Source organism: Hyaena hyaena, unplaced genomic scaffold, assembly GCF_003009895.1.
Source record: "Hyaena hyaena isolate Hyena2069 unplaced genomic scaffold, ASM300989v1 scaffold_2, whole genome shotgun sequence".
In the NCBI taxonomy this organism is placed as follows: Eukaryota; Metazoa; Chordata; class Mammalia; order Carnivora; family Hyaenidae; genus Hyaena; species Hyaena hyaena.
The window spans coordinates 2,942,069-2,950,973 of record NW_024080634.1 but is presented as its reverse complement, the minus strand read 5'-3'; the positions used below and the strand labels follow the sequence as shown (position 1 = coordinate 2,950,973).

Sequence of the window (8,905 nt, the reverse complement as noted above, 5' to 3'; positions counted from 1 at the left end):
GAGAGAGGGAGACACAGAATCTGAAACAGGCTCCAGGCTCTGAGCTGGCAGTCAGCACAGAGCCCAGTGCGGGGCTCGAACCCACAAACTGTGAAATCATGACCTGAGCTGAAGTCGGACGCTTAACAGATTGAGCCACCCAGGCCCCCCTGCTGTGTCTTTTTCTGATCTGTCATCTGTTCCCTGTTTCCCACTGAAGAATTTATTTTTTTTAAATGTTTTATTTATTTCTAGGAGAGAGAGAGAGACAGCATGAGCAGGGGAGGGTCAGAGAGAGAGGGAGACACAGAATCTGAAGCAGGCTCCAGGCTCTGAGCTGTCAGCACAGAACCTGACGTGGGGCTTGAACTCATGAACTATGGGATCATGACCTGAGCTGAAGTCGGACGCTAAACCAACTGAGTCACCCAGGCGCCCCTAAAAAAGATTTCATTTTTATTTATTTATTTTTTAAATGTTTTATTTATTTATTTCTAGGAGAGAGAGAGACAGCATGAGCAGGGGAGGGTCAGAGAGAGAGGGAGTGACAGACTCTGAAACAGGCTCCAGGCTCTGAGCTGGCAGTCAGCACAGAGCCCGACGCGGGGCTCGAACCCACGAACTGTGAAATCATGACCTGAGCTGAAGTCGGACGCTTAACAGATTGAGCCACCCAGGCCCCCCTGCTGTGTCTTTTTCTGATCTGTCATCTGTTCCCTGTTTCCCACTGAAGAATTTATTTTTTTTAAATGTTTTATTTATTTCTAGGAGAGAGAGAGAGACAGCGTGAGCAGGGGAGGGTCAGAGAGAGAGGGAGTCACAGACTGAAACAGGCTCCAGGCTCTGACCTGGCAGTCAGCACAGAGACCGACGTGGGGCTTGAACACACGAACCGCGAGATCATGACCCAAGCGAAAGTTGGACGCTTAACCGACTAAGCCACCCAGGTGCCCCAGAATTTATCTTTACATCTTTTAAACACTGGTGTCTGAATATACCCTTCTCATAGAACACTCGTAGTATTTTATCACCACCTTTTCCTGGATCGTAGCATAGGTGATTTTTTAAAGTTTATTTATTTGAGAGAAAGAGAGAGCACGAGCAAGGGAGGGGCACAGAGAGAGGGAGAGAGAGAATCCCAAGCAGGCGCCATGCCATCAGCACAGAGCCCAACATAGGACCTGATCCCATGAACTGAGAGATCATGACCTGAGCAGGGATCAAGAGTTGGACGCCTAACCGACTGAGCCACCCAACAAAGGTGATTATTTTAACACAACACTTATAAAAAACACTAACGCATTTGTGAGAGTATCATACTTCTCATTTTCTCCATATCTATTTCTGTCTCTATTTCTACTGAGGTTATGTTCCCATTTTTTTAAATTTTAAAACTAGTTTTTGTTGTTGTTGTTATTGTTGTTTTCCTATCCTAAAAAGCCAATTTGAGATTGTTTTTCCGGTTACTTGCAGCTGAAGGAGCCAACTGATAAATGTATCCACTGTCATCAAGAGTTTAGACTGAAGGGAGAAAGGTTTCCTCTTCCGCCTGTGTTATATGATCTCTTAAGTTTTAGTATCATTTCCCACCTAAAGACCAGTCTTTCTCCTAAATGATGAACATTGAACATCCATCCTTTCAGAAGAAGGTCATTTCATATCCACAGGAGTGTGATCTTAGCCTCAAGTTACCTTTATCCAAATACAACAGTTCTACTGACTTACATGAAGTCTTTTTGTTACACAATCCCGTAAGTTCATGGAGGAAGAGACAGTATTTTAGGAAGTATATGTTTACATATTACGGTTTAGTCTTTCAGTTCCTGAAATACACATCTAGTGCGCACTTGCAGAAAAGATGGGAAGTGAATGCCACTACATTAGAGTAAGTTCATGAAACAGCCTTGGGATAATAAGAACAAACCAGAATCCACGGGACCTAGTATAAGGGACAGCTTGGGTTGTTCTTTTTCCTTAGTAGGCTTGAACCAACTGGACCAGATTCTACCTCCACTTTTAGGTGAAACAGTCTTTTAGAACCTGTCTTGGGCCAAACCTGAAAAGGGCCTGAAGTCACAATGACCCCAGAATCTAGGAGGGCCTCTCCGAGGTTCTTAGGTAATAGGAATTTAAGAAAACATATTCTTAGGTAGCTACGTGATGGAATACCATTTGAATCAGAGCAGGGGTGAAGTTTTGTTTCAGCCGATTTACAACTTTACAAAAGACTCAAATCAGTACATTTGAAAGGCTGACATTGAAATGTTAACATCAGTAACTTCATCCCAATATATTTCAAATGCCCATATTTCTGAAAGCATAAATATATATAAATATGTGACTCTCTTTGTAAAGTAGAGGTTTACTGAAAGAGAGAAGGTAGCTGCACTAATGTAAGTCCCCACTCATTTCTGGGAAAGCAAATGAAAGTATATACATCCTAAGGACAGGTCAATAGTAACACCTTCCTTCAAACATGGAGGTAAGAATTTTCTTACAGATATTCTGTAAAAAAAAGCTCTTAAAAATTCTCAGGAAATCTTAAAATACTTAATACTTTAAAAGGTAGTGAGCCTTAAGACTATGAAAAAAACTCCTACCTGTCCCCCAATATCCATTCTTCCTCAGTCCTGAAACCCCATTTTCCAGCCTTCCTTGGCATTTCACACAGCTAAGTGACCACCTTTTGTCAACAGGATGAAAGCAGAAATGGTATATGCAGACTTTGGGAAAGATTTTTAAAGAGAGGGGGTGTTCCCTTCTTTGTCTTCTCTTCTGCTGGTTGGAATGTAAGCATAATGGCTGGAGCCACAGCTGCTCCTTAGATCATGAAGTGATACTGGGAATGGAACCAGATCTCTTCCAAATACCCATATATTCAAAAAGCATAAAGAAATACATATGTCACTCTCCTAGTGGAACAGTGAGGCTAGATCTGTCTCTGTGAAGTGTCAGACCAGCTCTAGACTAACTTTGGACTTTTTTTTTTTTTTAATGTTGTAAAATGAAGATTTATTCAAATCTGTTCTTTTTTTTTTTTACAAATAGTTTATTGTCAAATTAGTTTCCACATAAGACCCAGTGCTCATCCCCACAAGTGCCCCCCTCCATGCCCATCCCCCCTCCCCCCCACATCCATCAGTCCTCAGGTTTTGTTAGCATTCAAGAGTCTCTCATGGTTTGCCTCTCTCCCTTTCCCCCACCATTTCCCCCCTTCTTCTCCCCCTTGTCCCTCAGTTAAGTTCCCCCTAATCCTCCTATACGTGCAAACATATGATATTTGTCCTTCTCTGCCTGACTTATTTCGCTCAGCATAACCCCCTCAAGGTCCATCCATGTTGCTACACATGGCCAGATTTCATGGTTTCTCTACAATGCCATGTAGTATTCCATGGTGTAGATAAACCACATCTTCTTGATCCATTCGTCCGTTGATGGACACTTAGGCTCTTTCCATGTTTTAGCTATTGTGGAGAGTGCTGCTATGAACATTGGGGTACATGTGCTCCTATGCATCAGCATTTCTGTATCCCTTGGGTAAATTCCTAGCAGTGCTATTGCTGGGTCATAGGGGAGTTCTATTGTTAGTTTCCTGAGGAACCTCCACACTGTTTTCCAGAGGGGCTGCACCAGTTTACATTCCCACCAGCAGTGTAGGAGGGTGCCCGTTTCTCCACATCCTCGCCAGCATCTAGAGTTCTCTGATTTGCTCATTTTAGCCACTCTGACTGGCGTGAGGTGGTATCTCAGTGTGGTTTTGATTTGTATTTCTCTGATGAGGAGAGATGCTGAGCATCGTTAACTTTGTACTTCTTAAACATAAGAGAGAAATACCAATTTTTGTTTAAGCCACTGTTATTTGTGGTTGTTTTCCCATGCTACTTGCAGCCAAATCTAATCCTAATACAAGAATCAAAGAAGAAGCAAGATCTAAAACGTTATTTTTACAAGTCAACTTTCATAGGTTAATAAGTTTTATGTTAAGTTATATAATTTAGTTTTAAGGTTGCATATATTTCAAAAGTAAATTATTCAACAAATATTTATTTTAAAATTTTCATTATGTTTTAAAACTTTTTTTCAATGTCTTTTCAGTTTTGAGAGACAGAGAGACAGAACACAAGCAAGGGAGGGGCAGAGAGAGAGGGAGACACAGAATCTGAAGCAGGCTCCAGGCTCTGAGCTGTCAGCACAGAGCCCCGTGGGGGGCTCCAACTCATGAATCGTGAAATCATGACCTGAGCCGAAGTTGGACACTTAGCTGAGCCACCCAGGCACCTCTTTAAAAAATGTCTTTAATGCTTATTTATTTTTGAGAGAGAGAGAGCATAAGCAGGGGAGGGGCAGAGAGAGAGGGAGACAAAGGCTCCTGGCTCTGAGCTGTCATCACAGAGCCCTGTCTGGGGGCTCCAAGCCACAAACGGTGAGATCATGACCTGAGCTGAAGTCTGATACCTAACTGACTGAACCACCTCGGTGTCCCTCAACAAATATTTATTGAGTATTAGTCCCCAGTACATGTATCAGAATGATGGATAATGTAACTATAAATGCATTACTTGCCAAGTGACAAATATAAAAGATAGAAAAGTAGTAGTCCATGAAAATGGGAACTGAGTGATAGTGGGAAAATAACACAGAGCAGGGATTGTTCCTCTTACATGTACAAGATCTATAGGAGAGACAAGAATAGAGGAGGATGGCAGTCTGTGATAAGTTGGGACACAAAACCTTTTATTTCATCATACCACAAGTAAAAACGTTTGAAGATTCCCATTGATAATTCCTGGAAATCCAGTCTTTCCCTCACACAACTAAGTGGCGTTTTGTATTCTGTAGGAAATTTAGATCGGGCTTTCAAAAGCTATTGAAGTCATGCTAAAAATTCAAGAAGCTTGAATTTTTAAAATGTCTTTATTTTTATTTATTAAGGAAGCTCTACACCCAAGGTGGGATTTGAACTCACAACCTGAAGATCAAAAGTTGCATGTTCTACCGACTCAGCCAGCCAGGTACCACAAGATGTAGCGTCTTTAAAGGAGACAGTTGGAAGAGATCTGCCTATAAGGAAGCCAAAAGTCTGGGTGGTTCCCTGGAAAAGCATCAGGACAGAATTAGAAGACTGGCTGCATTGTGCCGGTTACCTTGTTAACAGTATTCCTTGGTGGCCTTGGACGAATAACTTGGCTTTTCTAGGCCTCCGTTTCTGAGCGCTAGGGATTAGAAACGGGTACCCCTACTGACCTTCAGTTCCCGGGAACCCTTTTCTGGAGCAAGTGCCCTAATCTGGGCAGCTCCCACGACCAACGCGGCCGGGCCTACAGGCAAAGAGAGTCCCTGCCCTCTGGGTCTTGGGCTCTCCTCGCGCATGACCTCACGGATGCTGCGCTTGAAGTCCGCTAGCAGAAACGCAGAGACGGGAACCGGGCCCCAGCCGCCGCCCGGGCCACAGCAGGACCGGACACGCTTAAGCGGCCGGCCGGGAACCCTAAGGCTTGGAGTCAGCCGACAGCTCCCGGGGAGCCGCAGAGACCTGGTCCCGTCGCCCCGCCCCGTGGCGCCGCTGCCCCGCCCCTCGAGCCCCGCCCCGCCCCCGACCGGCCACTTGCTGCGTGCCGATTGGTCGCTGCGGTGCGCACGGCTCCGCGCCCCGCCGGCGCCCCCAGCCCAGCGCCCGCCGTCCGCTCCCGGCTCCCCGGGACCGAGGTGGAGCCGCGGAAGCCGGCCGGGTGCGGGCACGGCCGCTTCCTCCTGTGCGTGAGCGCTTGGGGTCGGCGTAGGTGTCAGGGAAGCCAGGTGAGTGCGGCCGGCCGGTCTCGCGGCGCGCGGGGGGCTCGTGCCCCCCGTCCGCGCGTGGGGAGGGGACCCCGGCCGACCCGGCCTGCGCGGTGCGGCGGCGCCCAGCCCGGCCTCTCCTGCGCCCGGCGCCGCCGGGTGGAACGGGCCCGAGGAGCGCCCGGGCAGCCTGCGTACCGGGGGCCTCCGCCGCCCGCTCCGGCCCAGCCCTCGTCCCCTCGGGCCGACCGCGACGGTGACGTGCGGGGAGAGGGCCGCACCGCCGCGTTACCTGCATGGCCGTCGATTGCGTGTCCGGGAGGTCTGGAACATTCCCATTTCGAGCCTCTCGGCTTCCCGGGGCGACGGGCCGGCGAGGCGAACGAGGCGGTGGACGGCTCGCACCGGGCGTCTGGGGGCGACTCGGGTACTTTGTCGCTCCTCTCGCGTGCTCGGAACCATTGCTGAGAATATATGGTCAGTGTCGTGTGGACTTTCCCGACTCTGGCCTTAGGAGAGTCAGGTTCAGGGGTGGAAGAGGAGATGTTAGAGGCTCGGCATTCTTCTGAGAATTAATCATAAAGTGTTGAACGACCTTTTAGGTAAGTAGCAGCAGAGAATCGCCACCGTAGCAGTGGTAGTTGTGCTGGAGAAGACCATTTTGGTTTTTAACGAATTAATTGGGTTCCGACTTCATCGCTGGAAGGTGCTTGGTCTGAAATGTAAATATATGACCTTTTTAAAGCCAAGTCTGTATTGAGATCGACTGTGCTCGCTCCCTTGCTGCTGTCAGAGCCTTGTGAGCGTGTGCGTGTGGGCGGGAGTGCAACCTCCGTTTGGAGTAAATGTGTAGTCACCATTATGCCTCTCAAAGACCTTAATTTCTTTTCTCGGAGTGTCCCACCTCTTCCCTCAAACTCTTCACCTGTCTGCACCGTACAATCCCCTCTCTTAACAGTTCCCAAGCCTCTTGCTCTCGAATTTGTCACACTTTTCCTTTCCATCATCGTCTTTAGTCTCTTATTTGTCTTCTCCTGTTTCACATCGGCTTAGGTTTCAAACGTGAAACAAACGTTAAACCTTCTTACCGATAATAGTGTTGCCAGACTTCGTTCTGAAAATAAAAATCGAAAGTATCTTGAATATTGATGCTTCAGGAAAAGCAGGTTTAATGAGAGCCGCAGGAGGATGGAGTTTTCCTCTTCCGGAGACACAGCCTCCCTCCCCACCCCCATCCCCACCCCATTCTCTGCCCTTTAGGATTACAGCAGCCTTAACTGGCTGTTCTTTTCTGAGTTCACTTCTGGAGTCCAAGGTAAAGAATCTATCTGATTAGTTTATCCTTATTTGCTACTTTTAAAGTGATGATGGTAATATAGGTGGTAGAAAAAAATGTTTTGACATGACAGAAGAATATCAAGAGGGAAGTTCAAATAAGAGGAAAGTGTATCAAAGTGAAAAGTTGGAATATCTTGTTCACTTGTCATCATTTATACCTTCAATTCCATTACCTAGGAGGGGATCATTTCCTAATTATTGGGCAACTGACTTATAATTATCAGGACTCATTTCCAAATCTGTATTTGTGGACCTGCCTCATTTTTATTTATTATTATTGTTTTTTTCTTTAAATCTTGGCTCTTTTTAAAAAAATTTATTTTGTGTGTGTGTGAGAGAGAGAGTGCGCATGAGCACAAATGAGGAAGGGGCAGAGAGAGGGAATCCTGCACTGTCACCGTAGAGCCCAATGCAGGGCTCGAACTCACTAACCATGAGATCGTGACCTGAGCTGATGTTTGGAGTCCTATGCTTAACTTACTGAGCCATCTAGGTCCACCCCCCCCCCCCCCCCCCCGCCCACCTCATTTTTAAAATGTTGCATAGTATGCCATTGTTTAGAGGTACTCTAATATAGTTTATTGGTCCCGTACTGATGGACATTTTGGCTGTTTCTAGATTTTAGTCATTAAAAGCTTTGGTGCATGAAAGTCCTTTTGTCATTGTAGGATAAGTTTCAGGTAGAGAATTAAAACAGATTATTGTACCTTAGTATAATTTTAGTGCCCCTTTTACCAGGAATACTTTTTATAACTTAAAAGATTTTATCATTTAAAGGCAGTAGCTAAATTTGTTTGATTTAAATGTGTTCCTTAGCATCTGTGTGTCCTTTTATATTTAGAGACTGAATCAAGAACATTTGGAGGACCAGGTTAAATAATGGTGAATTTTTTAACCTTGATTCCGCTTAGTGGTGTTGACTTAAAGGTTATATTCACTCATTTGATTAACTTGGCAGGAATGAATAGAGAAGGTCTTCAGAAAGAGAAAATGTCAACAGACATATTTTATTTTTTTTAAATTTTTTCTTAAATAGTTTATTGTCAAGTTGGTTTCCATATAACACCCAGTGCTCATCCCCACAGGTGCCCTCCTCCATGCCCATCACCCTCCTTCCCTTCTCCCTCCCCCCATCAGTCCTCAGTTTGTTCTCAGCATTCAAGAGTCTCTCAAGGTTTGCCTCTCTCCCTTTCCCCCACCATTTTCCCCCTTCTTCTCCCCCATGGTCCTCTGTCAGGTTCCTCCTAAGCCTCCTATACGTGCAAACATATGGTGTCTGTCCTCTGCCTGACATATCTCGCTCAGCATAACACCCTCAGGTTCCATCCACGTTGCTACACATGGCCAGATTTCATTGTTTCTCATTGCCATGTAGTATTCCATCGTATAGATAAACCGCATCTTCTTGATCCATTCATCAGTTGATGGACACTTAGGCTCTTTCCATGTTTTAGCTATTGTGGAGAGTGCTGCTATGAACATTGGGGTCCATGTGCCCCTGTGCATCAGCACTCCTGTGTCCCTTGGGTAAATTCCTAGCAGTGCTATTGCTGGGTCCTAGGGGAGTTCTATTGTTAATTTTTGGAGGAACCTCCACACTGTTTTCCAGAGGGGCTGTACCAGTTTACATTCCCACCAACAGTGTAGGAGGGGGCCTGTTTCTCCACATCCTCACCAGCATCTATAGTTTCCTGATTTGCTCATTTTAGCCACTCTGACCTGCATGAGGTGGTATCTCAGTGTGGTTTTGATCTGCATTTCCCTGATGAGGAGGGACGCTGAGCATCGTTTCATGTGTCTTGAACAGACATAT

At 45.9% G+C, this 8,905-nt stretch overlaps 1 protein-coding gene across 1 annotated transcript in view; it reads left to right on the top strand.

Moving 5' to 3' along the window:
* Nucleotides 1–5,620: 5,620 nt before the first annotated feature.
* TMEM50B (transmembrane protein 50B) overlaps nt 5,621–8,905 on the top strand; it is a 34,631-nt gene continuing 31,346 nt past the window's right edge. Inside the window, exon 1 of the mRNA XM_039229836.1 lies at nt 5,621–5,775. The gene's annotated coding sequence lies outside the window, so the exon portion shown is untranslated. The remainder of the gene's footprint in view (nt 5,776–8,905) is intronic.